Source organism: Rhamphochromis longiceps, linkage group LG9 (genome assembly GCF_057381845.1).
Source record: "Rhamphochromis longiceps isolate RC_006_pf linkage group LG9, R_longiceps_female_GT1.1, whole genome shotgun sequence".
Lineage (NCBI taxonomy): Eukaryota > Metazoa > Chordata > Actinopteri > Cichliformes > Cichlidae > Rhamphochromis > Rhamphochromis longiceps.
Window position 1 is genome coordinate 3,363,536 of NC_140565.1, and position 14,034 is coordinate 3,377,569.

Below are 14,034 nucleotides of genomic sequence, written 5' to 3' on the forward strand. Positions count from 1 at the left end.
TTTTGCACCACGTTCAATCAATTTTAGCCAGATTTAGTAAAAGTTAAATTAATCATTTGCTCAAATGTTTATTTTTTTTTAATGCCCAAAGTGTGTTAGTATTTAAAACTACACGAGCTCTACCTTGGCAAATCACTGAGCGTGAGAGTTTGTTTCTGTTCTTTGATTGGACTACTTAAATTATTGCGGGAGTAGCAAGCTTGGCGGCCCGTGTCATTACGTGCTCAGTCTGCGAGCAGAGTGGTGGAGATGTGTATACGTTGAGATATTCAGCTATTTTAACACGAGCAAAAGTTTTGGTAAGCTAACATTGCATTTTCTGTTTTCTTTAAATACATGAGAGTATGTTTTCCAGTAATAGTATAATGGCGTCTGACCGAGCGATAGGCTAGTCCTATTTTTTCCTTGCTGTTTTCAAGCAGTGGTTATTGAAAGGTCATAGTTAGTAACCTAAAACAAATGTGCTGTCGACAGCTGCAATGATTTCCTGCTCTTTTTGCAACAAAACGCTGAAGACGTTGAGGGGTTATGTGCTGCATTGTAGAGTTCACAGGAACGACCCCCATCATTCTTTCAAATGTGTCGGTAGTGAATGCAGGAGTACATTTTATGCTTACGTAGCCTTTAAAGCCCGTTTCTATCGGGTTCACAATGTACCTGCACCCCCTATTGCTGGTAGCGCCATTTTTACAGACTTAAAATGTGCCACTACACTCTGTGAGCGCCAATTTCACACAGTGAAAGAACTTATATCGCACTTACAACAGCATATAGTGGAGGGGCGACCTGTGACATGTTCAGTAACTGGTGGAAAAGTATGTTCTCTGTGAAATCGTCATTTACTGCGCATATGTCCAGAAAACATAGAGAATGCTCTGTTGAAAGCATAAGCAACATGTAAAGCAGTCTTCTGCTGTATTTGCAGGTGAGGATGCTCCCCAGAGCTTAAATGAGGCAACAACAAATGAAGGCACCGAACTGCCACATAATTTCAGTGAGGCCTTCCTTAGGAATGTGTGTTTGTTTTACCTAAAACTGCGAGGCCACCTCCTTCTTCCAGCTTCAACAATACAGACAATTGTTGAAGAGATGCAAATGACTTGTGCCTAACAGATGACACTATTGTTAAAATCTGATTGTATTAAGGAGTCAGATCTGTTTTCTACCTGTCATAAGGGCCCACTGAGAACAACATACACAAGAACTCAGACATTCAAAAAGATATTTAAATACGTAGAGCCTGAAAAATTAACATTAGGAAATGATGAAAATATGACACCACGATTTGCCTACTATATACCGGTGAAACAAACATTAAGCAGCTTATTAGAATCTGAATTATGGAAGAATTCAGTGTCACAGCAGTCTTGTGAAACTGACTCTGAGGCTGTGGGAGACATAAGTGATGGACAAAGCTTTAAGTCCAACAAGTTTTTTATTGAAAATCCAGGATGCCTGAAGCTAATTCTGTACCAGGATGCATTTGAAATCGTTAATCCTCTTGGCTCCGCTAAGAAAAAACACAAAGTGGTTGCAGTCTCTGTCAGTGGCAAATTTGCCTGCTCATCTGCAGTCCAATACTGATCACATGTCCCTTGTCTTACTATGTGGAGAGAATGACCTTAAAAAATGTGGAAAATGGTATAATTTCTGGTGATGAAATAGTCAAAGCAGCTTTGTACAGCATTGCTGGTGATAATTTGGGTTCACACAACATTGGTGGGTTTACTGAGAACTTCAGTCACTCTGAAACTCACTTCGTGTGATTTCACAGTATCTGCAAAAGTATTCAGAGTAATGATCCAAATGTCTGTGGTCCACAGCGCACACCTGAAAGCTACAATTCTGCTGTGGGCGATCTTCAAGCTGAAGGTAGTCAAGGAATCAAAGGGATAAAGGTAAACTCTGTTTTTAATACCTTGAAATCTTTTCATGTTTGCCAACCTGGTTTACCACCTTGTCTTGGCCCTGACATATTTGAGGGAGTCTTAGCCTATGATAGTGCACTCTACTTGAAGTATTTTATTAAGACAAAGAAATGGTTTACATGTGCACTTTTGAAACAGTTCAAGTACAAAGGAGCTGATGCGGTAACAAAGCCATGTGCTGTCAACCCAGATTTAACCAAGCTTTCAGGTCAAGCCATTCAGAACTGGAATTTCTTAAGGTTGCTACCTGTTATAATTGGTGATAAAGTCCAAAATCCAAAGGATTATGTACGGCAGCTAATGCTCCAGCTTAAAGACACAGTTGAAATGATTTGTGTACAAAACATGTCACTGTCACAGGTGGCCTATCTTGACATTATAATCCATGAATATTTGGATTCAAGAAAGTGTTTATTTCCAGAGAGTGTACTAAAACCTAAACACCATTTCCTCCGTCACTATCCTGCACTTATTTTGCCCCTTGATTAGGTTATGGACTATGAGTTTTGAAAGTAAACATAGTTACTTCAAAAGATGTGCCAGGAGTTTGAAAAACTTTAAAAACATCTGCCAAACCTTATCTGAAAGACATCAGATGTTTCAGGCATATCTTTCAGCTGGGCCAGGATGCAGTCAGTTTCTGCAAGTGAAAGACAGTTGCACCTTTTACCCCGACCTCTACAGTGATGCCATCAAATATGCAGTGAGACAGTTTGGCTTTACAGGAAATGATACTAGTGTTTGCACAGAGATACAGTATAAAGGTACATCATATAAAAAGGGGAATTTCCTTGTGTCAAAAAATGAGGAGCCCATTGAGTTTGGAGAGCTTCTTATTATTTTAATCAAAAATGATGCAGCAGTGTATTTTGTGTTGGATGCACACCAAGCTGAGTATCTTTCTGAATACCACGTGACAAAGGACAGTACAAGGCTGCGATGTCTTAACATCACTGACTTGGTTGACTTTTAGCCATTACCATCATACTTTGTTAATGGCCACTGTGACAAAGTGGAGGAGCAGTTGCAATGCTCTCAATTTGTCCCATATGCGTTTACCTTTTTTTTTGCACATTGTACACATTATTCTGTTTCTATGTATTTGCTATGATTTGCTGTTTGTCATGTAACATTGCTTCACTCACTATCCCGGGTTTGTTTGTGTAAGCGTTCTGTTGCTGGCAAATCAAACATTCTGCAAATTAAGGCAAATACTCAGGTAGATGTTTCTTTATATTTTATTATGTTACAGATTAAGTCATTTGTTCATACTTTGTTTGTCTTTTCAGTCTTCATGAGGGTCAGGTGTGGGGAAACGCCCGCCTGGCATTTCCTCATTTTAAAGTCCTGATGATGTCATATGTGACATCATCAGGTGAAACCAAGTGGAGGGGTTTCTTTGTCCATAGAGATGCTTCCTTTTGTTTGTGTTAAGGTTTAAAGGGATTTGTTGAATGTTTTTTCTTTCGTTAATACCGCCATTTAGTTGTGTAAATGTGCATATTAGAAGTATGTAGAGGTTTTGTGTTTTTGGATCATCTGTGTAGAGTTTTAGATCCCTCAGTTGAGTGAGTGGTACTGGCTGGGCAATTGGAGGGAAATTGATGGCCCTATTTAAAGCCAGTCTCTACAAGATGCAGGAGAGAGGAGAGGTGAGTCGTGTTACCACGGCCATGTTATGTTGAGTTTTGTTAATAGAGTTTATTTGGGGGGAAGTTTTGTTAAGTTACATTAAATTAAGTTCAGTGTAAATAAATTGCTCACCTTGGAAACCTGAAATGTCTGCATAGTCTGCTTCCCTACCACCTTCCTTGACGTTCGAGTCTGACTACTTCACAGCCACCAAGTCATTCCTCTTAAACACCGTGTGTTGTCAAAATAAGCTTCTTTTTTTTTTATGTCACCACTGTTGTTGGGAAACCATATTAAAATGCATGTGTGCTACAATGATTTAAAAAGAAAATGTTGTGATGGGAGGGGAAAAATGAAAGTGAAATACCTTTTATATATGCAGAAAATAAAAGGTGTAAACCATCCCTCGTATTATGCCACGAAAGCAGAAATTCATCTTATTTAGAATAGAATAATCCTTTAATTGTCCCACAAGGGGAAATTTGGTTGTAACAGCAGCTAAAAAGACACATATACAAACAAACAGTATGCAGGACACGGAACAGAAACATACACAATCTTTCTTACATATTTACATTAAGGACAATGGTTACTATATACAGAGTATTGTACAGAGAAACATATATTAAAGAGAAAAAAGGACTCGGTCAGGTCGGAGCTGTTGATGCTGGCTGCCAGCTCGGAGCGGCGCCGGAAGTAACTGATAACTTATATATGCACCGTGTTACTTAACTAAATATAATATTACTTTTGCCTTTTGTCAGCGCGTCATTCTTCGTTGATTCCAGGAATGACTGACTTTGAACCAATGTTGCTAAGGACTGCAATCAATGAGGTCCTGCCTGACCTTCCAGAAGTGACAAAGGATATTCTTGAAGAAACCTTACAATCAATTGGGGTATAGACAAATAATGATTTTCAGTTCCCATCACAGCTGGCATCAACCCTGGAGTTTCTGCAGAGGTACTTCTTTTGGATTAGTTTAGCCAGCACTTAACTGGAAAAAATAGTAGTTGAAGTGACTTTGAGTTTAGGGGACTTCATTTTGCCATTTAAATACCTTTAAAGTAATTGTTGGAATAAAGAGTTATTATTGTATATATTATATAATGTTATTGATGTGAAGATGGTCTTGATAAAATTCAACTAATCTGTTTTTTCTTTTTTCCAAGATGTTTTTTCTCCATCAATCCAGAGAGAAGGGCACTAAAGTGGAGAAAACGAACACATCCCATCTTCAGGTGAAGCCAAGAGTCCTTACCATGATACAGGAACTTTCAGATTATGAATGGCGTGATGTCTAAACACACTAAGAGTTATGTAAGGGGCCACACTCACAGCATGAAGGTTTATTTCAGCCCTTTATCAGGTCAGTTCTTCAAGCTAAAAGCTACGTTCACACTGCAGGCGAAAGCGCATACAATCCGATTTTTTTTGACCCTATGCGACCCATATCCGATCATGGTGTGACAGTGTGAACGGCACAAATCCGATATTTTCAAATCCGATCTGGGTCACTTTCGTAGTGGTACTGAATCCGATACATATCCGATGTTTCAAATTCAAATTTTATTTGTCACGTACACAGTCATACACAGTACGATATGCAGTGAAATGCTTGGACAACTGCTCGTGACCTAAAGAAAACAAAAAAGGAAAAGGCTATGAATAAGATAGGAAATAAATATGAAAAATTAAAAAGGGTAAATTTAACTAGGAAGGAATAAAATATAAATTAAGGTTAAAAATGAAATAACTGTACAACACAAATTAGAATGAAGGGTAAATTTAACTGGGAAGAATAAGATAAAATATATAAATTAAAGTTGAAAATAAAATAACTGTACAACAAAATACACAATATAGAACTATATAAGAATGTATGAAGAAATATAAATAAATATATACACAATAACAGCAGCTGTACAAGTATTAACTGGAAATGAAGAATATAATGTCCAGTGTTGTGCGATCCACATTATGTCTTCTGCAGTGCAAATATGCTTAAAGTAATGAAGTGAAAACAATGTCCAGAATGTCCAGTGTGTGTGTAAGAACCATATGTGTGGGTCAGTACTGTGTGGTGGTGTGATTGAGAGACCGTATCGCCTGCGGGAAGAAGCTCCTCCTCAGTCTCTCTGTGTTGGTCTTCAGGGAGCGGAATCGCTTTCCTGACCTCAGCAGAGAGAACAGTCTGTTGTTGGGATGGCTGAGGTCCTTCACGATCTTCCTGGCCTTGGTCCAGCACCGCCTGCTGTAGATTGAGTGCAGGTCAGGGAGCTCGGAGCGGATGGTGCGCTCAGCTGACCGCACAACCCTCTGTAGAGCTCGTCTGTCCTGCATGGTGCTGTTCCCGAACCAGGTTAAGATGTTTCCCGCCAGGATGCTCTCTATGGTGCAGGAGTAAAAGTTCCTGAGCACCTTGGAGGGCAGTTGGAAGTCTCTCAAGCGTCTGAGGTGGTAGAGACGCTGACGGGCCTTTTTTACCACGGTGTTGATGTGACAGGACCATGACAGGTCCTGCGTGATGTGAACTCCGAGGTATTTGAAGCTGTCCACTCTCTCCACTGGGCACTCGTTGATGACGGGGGTCTGGTAGTTCCTCTCCTGCTTAGTGCTGAAGTCCACTATCAGCTCCTTTGTCTTACTGACGTTTAGAAGGACGTTCAGAAAGCGACTGCTGTTTGAATGGTTAAGTCGCATTAAATCCGTCTTTTACGTCACTGACACAAGACAGACGCCAATTATCAGCGCCGATAAGACATCGCGAACGCTTCCTGGCCATCCGGTGAAACTGTTGGGAAGACAACGTTGGAGAAACGCGAACATTTTATTTGTACTGTATAATCTGCAGATTCTGACAGAAATCTGCAACTATCCTTTGAAGCACCGCTCCGCTCTAAAACAGCAATAAGGATCATTATTAGGTTATCTGCATTATTATGTAAATAACAAAATAACTTAAAGCAAAAATTGGGAAACATGAAATCCGAAGTCTTTAGATTAAGGCCATCAGTCAAACAATATTGTTTGCTCTGGGTCTAAACAGAGCGCGTTGTGTGTGACGTCTTCTTTTGTGCATGCGGCCGCTTTGAGCGTTCATACTAGAGCGCGTTTGCTGTCGCATTTTATTTGTAGTGTGAACGAGCAGACAAAAAAAATCGGATTTGATCAAAAAATCGGAATTGAGCATTAAGACCTGCAGAGTTAACATAGCCTAAGAGGAACAGAAAAGTTAAAGACAATGTTATTCGGTTCTGTATGATTGTTGGTTATGTAGTTCCTTGTTTGCATTCCTGTACCTTAATTTGAAAAAGAAATATTTATATTAGTACAACTGTTCTATTTTGAAAAGGCAATACAGTAATTCTTATTGGCTGTTTAACAATTCTTACATTTATTAATTAAAAGTAGTGCCAGGGGTTCTGTCATTGTGGTTTTGTTTCAATGAAATGTGTTCATAAAAAAACAATCTGTGTTTCAGACTGATGTAACAGTTCACTCTTCTTTTAGATCAATAAATAATTAAATTGTAAATTGTCTTGGCCTAAGCTTTTTAATATATTAAATCTTAAACTTATATCTGGGTTTGGTTTCCAATTTTGTCCATTGGGTTACTGCCTTTAATATATTCATTTGGATTTTTAGACCAATAACATTTTAAAGCAATAAATTCATAGTGTTATTTCTATTTTCACTTTGTTAGAAGTCAGAACAGGGTTCTAACTCAACTTACAATGAAAATTTAAAAATAAATTAGATGTTATCGTGACGCATTAAAGTTGCAGACCTGCTAGAAGTACAGAACATCAGAGACCTCTTTTGAGTAAACCAGAAAAGACCAGAAAAATTCTGTTAAATAGCAGTTTTATAATGAAGCTTTCACAATAAAATACTGTTGTATTTTTTATTTTTTTCTGCAAAACTGAGATTTAGTGTACAACAAGCAGCAACTTTCTGTAAATCTTACAGGAAAAATGTGTTTAATAGCAGTTTGGCCATGCTAACTTGACATAAAAGGGCTGTTGAATGTACTGGCTTGAAATGTATTTTTGGGAGAAATTATAACTGTTTTAAACTGTAATTTTTACAGCTTTTTAAGTATTCTTCTTTCTAGTTCTAGTTTCTAGTTTTTTCTACAGAATTATTCTGGCAACCACAGCTGCCAGATTCTTTCTGTACAATCAACAGGATATTTTTTTACAGTGTATGTTTTAGCCATCCTGAGATAAACTGAAGCCTGTTGGCTAAGACGTAGTGCTGAAAGTTAGGTAGTTCTAATCTTCCTTTATCCTTGGTCTTTTGTAGTGTATTTTGTAGTGTAATTTATTTTCGGTAAGACCATCATTTTTATAGCGGCAACCCTTCCCATGAGTGATATGGGTAGACATTTCCATCTAGCCAGAGCGCCTTCTACTGTCTTTAAAAGTGGGATATGGTTTCATTTAGTTAGTCCGGTTACCTCTCACCACTTACCTCTGACTTTTAAAAAATAATTGGGGAAAAAAAGCACGATGCTGCTGAAAAATGAAAAATAGATATTTGCAAAATTCTGCCTAAATATGTATTTTACCAGGTTAATGTGTGTGGCGGGGCGTGGTCTGCAGTGCCGCTGCAGGGGAGGTGGACGCACCTGAGCCGCACCCGCAATCACACCTCGCCGCCTTAATGTCTGTGCCATCTATGCTGTTGTTGTTGGTATATGTCGGGCTGTGAGCTGAAAAGCTACAGCCGGCTGTATGCGTACAGCAACCATGTGTGAGAAGTGGTCAATAAAGAGATGCTGAAAAGCGTGTTCATGCAAACATCCTCGGGTCTGCCGTGGTATGTTTACAACGGGACTTCTGCTCCTGAACCTCTGCGCACAGCGTCTGAAAATCGGGGCTGTACGAAGTCACTTTCATCTTTATGCAGGACTGTAAGCTGTTTTCTGTGAGGCGTGAGCGGCATTTGTTTTTAACATGGTTCACGGTTGAGAACAGCTGCTGACATAATGTGGATCCGAAGATCCATAACTGGCCTACCTGGGGTTGAAAGTCTCGATAAATGCACTTCCGCGAGTGTGACGCTTATTTTGAGCGATGAAAAATTAATAGAAGATCATTTTATTTTTGTATTTCAATATCACAATAATCTTCCAATTTAGAACTACAAGTTAAAGAACTAACATAAATAAAATACACTTCAGCTAAATACTTCTAATTTATTTTCCCAAACCACGTGGAGCCGCAGTATAAGAACTAAAGAGCCGCAGTTTGCTGACCCCTGCACTAGGATGATGTCGACGTAAATGTGCAGTCATATTCGTTGTGTTCCCACTAGTGCTGTCAGCGTTAATCTCGTTAAAATGACGTTAACGCCACAACACGGCAAATCTCCATTAACGAGTTACCGCAGATCGCCCCGTGTGTGGGGCTCGACGCTGTCAACACGTTAACAAGCTAACTGCGCTAACGCACTAGTTCTCACCAATGTAAGTGAGCATTGCGTGGCACATCCGACATACTGTTTTTCTTTTGTCCATGACGCGCTTACCTTCAGGGTCATGCTTCACATGAAAACCAAGATAGTTCGAAACGCCAGATCTGAATGAGGGTGGGGGAGGTTAAATTTCGGGTAGTGTTGAGGCAGTTGCCATGTTGCAACGAGCTTAGCTTCTAACTCGCTAGCTTGCGCTGCACTGTCGAGTGCAGATCCTGCACTCGACAGTGCAGCCTAGGCAGAGTAGTCGAACGCAGATCCACTGAGCTCTCAACACAGACAGCATCGTCAGAAGAAAAGTTGATAAAATAAATTAAAAATGTTGTATTGTTCGATACATATGCGTACCGAACCCAAAAAAAGAGCCAGCTCTTTTGGCTCCCAACCGGCTCTTCGGGTTGTTTTGTTGCTTTAATTAATTTATTATTAACAATAATATAAAATTATGCACAGAAGGAATTACTAATGTAAAAAAAAAAGTGGTTTTATTTATATATGTTTATATATAAATATATGTGGTGGCCCCTAGAGACAAAGCATGTACAAACTCCAAAACACATTTCTAGCGTTAACTGAACATCCAAAACGGAGCAGATCACTTAAATTACACAAGTTCATTTACCTGTTACTACCACACACAGAATCCGGTCGTTGGTACTTCCTGGCTTGTGTAGCCACTTGGTAACAAAAGCTCAACACTGCGCCCAGCATCCTGGAGCACTTCTGTTGTCTTTTGTACGTGTTTTGGAGTTTTTACGTGTTTTGGAGTTTGTACATGCTTTGTCTCTAGGGGCCACCGTAAATATACTTTTATTTATTCACCCCACATAAAATGTAATAAATAAATCATATAATACAAAAAACAACTATTCACATTTCAACTTTTAACTATTTAAATTTTCAGCTTTTTCCTTTTAAACAAATTTAAAGTGAAAGCAACACAAAACACTGCAAACCACAACACAATTAAATATAAATTAAAATATGAAAACAAAAAGAAGATCCACATTCTCTGTCATATGGGCCTGCATGAATAAACTTTCTGAATCCTTTATCATCCGCAATTGAAAATAGTTGTGGATGATTACTATGCCTTTGTAATGTGACGTTGTTGTCCCTGGCTCTTTTTCTCTGTCCCTCTCTCCCACTCTGTTCCTGTGCTACTGAGAGTGTAACTACCACCCCTCCAACCTCTTCCCAGCGCAAAGTACAAGGCTCGTGTGCGGAGTGAAGCGGAAAAAAAGTGCAAGAGAGCGAGAGGGTGAGAGGAAAAAAAAAAACAACAACCACCCACGGCTCGTGATAAGGAGCCGGCTCGCGTCGTTCACGTCAAACATCCGGCTCTAACGACGCGAGCGAAAATGTGTGACAAGCCATTAGTGCCAAATATCGCTCCTTTTCTAACCTGTTTGGTTAAGAAATGGCATTAAAAAATGCCGTTTAATTATCTAAAACGCCAAAAAAACCCCGCCTTGAACGCACCATCCGAGTGGCAGAAAAAACTGCGTTATTGTCTGTCTTCGAACACCGCTTTTTACGTCACTCGGCAGAAAACGCCGTTCAAAGACACATAAAAACTGTTTTTTACGGCGTCCTGTGTCAGCTGTAACGGCGTTTAAAACGGCATTTTATTGAAATTATGCAGGGCACTCCCTATGGTTCCCTCATCCAATTACTTTCAACTTTCACCATAAATCAAATTAAATCTGGACTTGATGAGATCTTTCAAGTATCACTGGAAATATTATAAACAGTCGTCTCCATACCACAGTTTACTTTCAGTAAACACCGAGAGCATTCACTGTTAGCATACCACATCCATGTTAGCAGTGTATAAATGGATGGTTTAGCATATATTAGCACAGGTATCAATAAAGGACTACCGTATTAAACACTTTTACTAACTGCATGCATATGGACAGGCGCTCTGCAGGTGGGATTGAGCGCCTGTAGTTGGTGTCTAGGCGGGCGATGCTGGGACCAACGCGGGACAGCAGCTCCTCAAACTGGGCGAGGGACAGACGGTGGTACCACTGAAAGCAGCCGTCGTCCAGGTGCAGCTCCTGGAGCAAATGGTGAAACTCACCAAACTGCTCACGCCTCTGGAGGACCTGATGGACCCAGGTACGGCGAGGACGTCCTTAACACCGCTGCTCTGCTCTCCACAGTAAATAGAGAATGGGAGACTCTCTCTTCAAGCGTTAGCTCGACAGCTACCATCTTGCAAAGATACCGTCAGGCACAACTTCCTCCCACATTCCTACCACATTTCCAGTTCACGCGCGTCAAAATATGCAATTTTGAGGCGCGATTGATTTGTGTTGGACACACCTCAAGGTGCGAATGTGCACGCGTGAAATTAGGGGTGTCTGGGGCGTTTTTTTTATGGCAAGCCATTAGTGCCAAATAGCACCCCTTTTCTAACCCGTTTGGTTAAAAAAAACGCCGTTTAATTATTTAAAACGCCATGGCGGAAAAAACGGCGTTCTGTTGGGACAAATGCCGTTTTTTTCCGCCACTTACATGGCGCCTTGAATGCACCATCCGAGTGGTGGAAAAAACGGCGTTATCGTCTGTCTTTGAACGCCGCTTTTTACGTCACTCGGCAGAAAACGCCGTTCAAAGACACACAAAAACTGTGTTTTTTACGGCGTTCTGTGTCAGCTGTAACAGCGTTTAAAACTGTGTTTTATTGAAATTATGCAGGGCACTCCCCATGGTTCCCTCATCCAATTTCTTTCAACTCATTTCACCCAATCAAAGAAGAGGAAGTGCAGACCACACTAATGCATCACCGATTCATCTTGCTGCTAAGTGATTGCCTATTCAGTACCAGTGCTTGTAAAAAAAAAAAAAAAGTACCAGTGCTTGTCACAGTATTCACTTGTATTATAATCCCACTATGCATTTTGATGTGTTTAAAGCATGATCAAGCAAACAAACGACAGAATGCTTTTTCTGAAACCTTAACTGTGTTACCTGTTATGGCACACTCAAAAGGTTTCACAATATGCATCATTCTTACAGTGTCAGGAAAATAATTTCACTCATCACAATCATCCTCGCTTTCGCTATCATCAATGTAATCTTCAGCCTGCAATAGGGGAAGCTGCAACTTGGGAGACTCGCTTTCTCTTGTCAGTGCCACTGTGATTAATCTACTCAATAGCTAGGTTTCATTTGACGTAGACGTGACGTCGACGTAAAGCGCGAAATTTGACTGGCGGTCGGAAGTGAAAAAGATAAGCGCAAAATCACAGACAGACAGTACGCAAAATGCCTATGTCCTGTTGTGTTTACGGATGCTCCAGTAGGTCGACCAGAGAAACTGATAAACGGTATTTTAGGGTACCAAAAATAGCCCAACGAAGAGGAGAAAAATGGAAAATTCTAACCGAAAAACGTAGGAAAAAATGGATTTTAAATTTACGTTTACAGTCGGGAGGAGCAGAGTCTGCCAATGCCCGTGTCTGCAGCGACCACTTCGTCAGAGGTAATGTTATGTTTGCAAACGAACTTATTAGCATTAGGTTGTCGTTAAATTCTCGTTTACTTAGTGCTTTTAAGTTAGTAGTCTAATATTGACTTGATTGGGACTATAGGCTGCCCAAGTGCTTTGGATGACGAAGAGTCGGAGGACTGGGCTCCGACGGTCAATCTCGGCTACGAACGAAAACCCAGATCGGAATCAGTTCTCAAACGAGAGAAAAGAATGAAGCTTAAGGCAGAACAGCATCGATGTGCAGAGGCGATTTTGGATATGCAACAGACGGCTGAGAGCCCGGATTTGAGCCTAGTGACAGTGGAGAACAGGCTACTAACCCTGCCATACAATTGCAATGAGCTGCAATCACTTCTCCATCCTCCTTTGCAATTACCCAAGTCTTCAGAGGTGTCTCGTTAGACCGCTGAGAATGGTTTACCTTGAAACAAACAACTGTCACTCTAACGAAGTCCTAAGGATGTGGCATGTTTGTTGACGTTAATGCCGCTACCGCTAACTGTTAGCGTGTTTAAGATAAAGCAATATAAGAACAAACACTCACCCTTGCAAACACCAAACTGTATCCATCACGGAGACGTTTTGTTCCAAGGTTGTGGACCCACCCGCTGACAAAAAAATTGTACGCCTCCAGACTCTTGAAAGCTTTCATTTGCTGACTAGTGTAGTAAGAAGTCTGGAGGACCAAGTAGTTGGTGATATCCACAGCCTCGATAGTAGGCAAATCCTTTACTTCTGTGGTGTATTCGGACATTTTCAAAGAATACGGATCACGTCCGATATATTTTTTAACTATCTGTTTATATCTCTCCCGAGAAACGGGGTCTAAAGTTGCACAATAGCTGCTCTCCTGACTCTCCACAGTGTCCTCCATGTTTACTTCCGCCCTCCACTCAAAAATCGCACTGCCTCCGCACGTCATCAGAACCACGTGACCGCAACCCAACTATAGGGTACGGAGGCATGGGATCAGACAACAACCGCAGCATGTGAGAATGGCAATAAAAGTGGCTATGGACATTAGCAACGACATTACTATGGCCTTATACTTCCCAAACTGTCTGTTGAACCACCCGTCTAAGGGGTTAGTAATGCTGGAGTCCTCTGTCATTTGGGATGACAGTGTTCGCAAACCTTCCAAGGCTCTGGTTACAGTGTCATCTGAGGCTGTGTTGTTTGGAATGAAAATGCAGCACAGAGGACCCACCATAGCTTGTGGGTTGCTCCTTCTGTTGCATGAACCTCCTTGGATGTTGGCATGGTGCTCAGCTGCTGATCTCTCCAGAGGCTCCACCAGAGGGCGATCATCAGACCACTAAAGGGCATCAGAGCTACCCCAGTGATGAGCTGCTTCCTGGCTTGTTGCATTGTTGCAGGTAGAGGGTAGACTGCCTACTACCTGAATGAGGTGCGGGGATTATTCTGACCCATTTGTCTTTTCTGGTTGTTTCTCCGTTCCGGGTGGTTCTCCTCCAAACACCTTACAGTGGC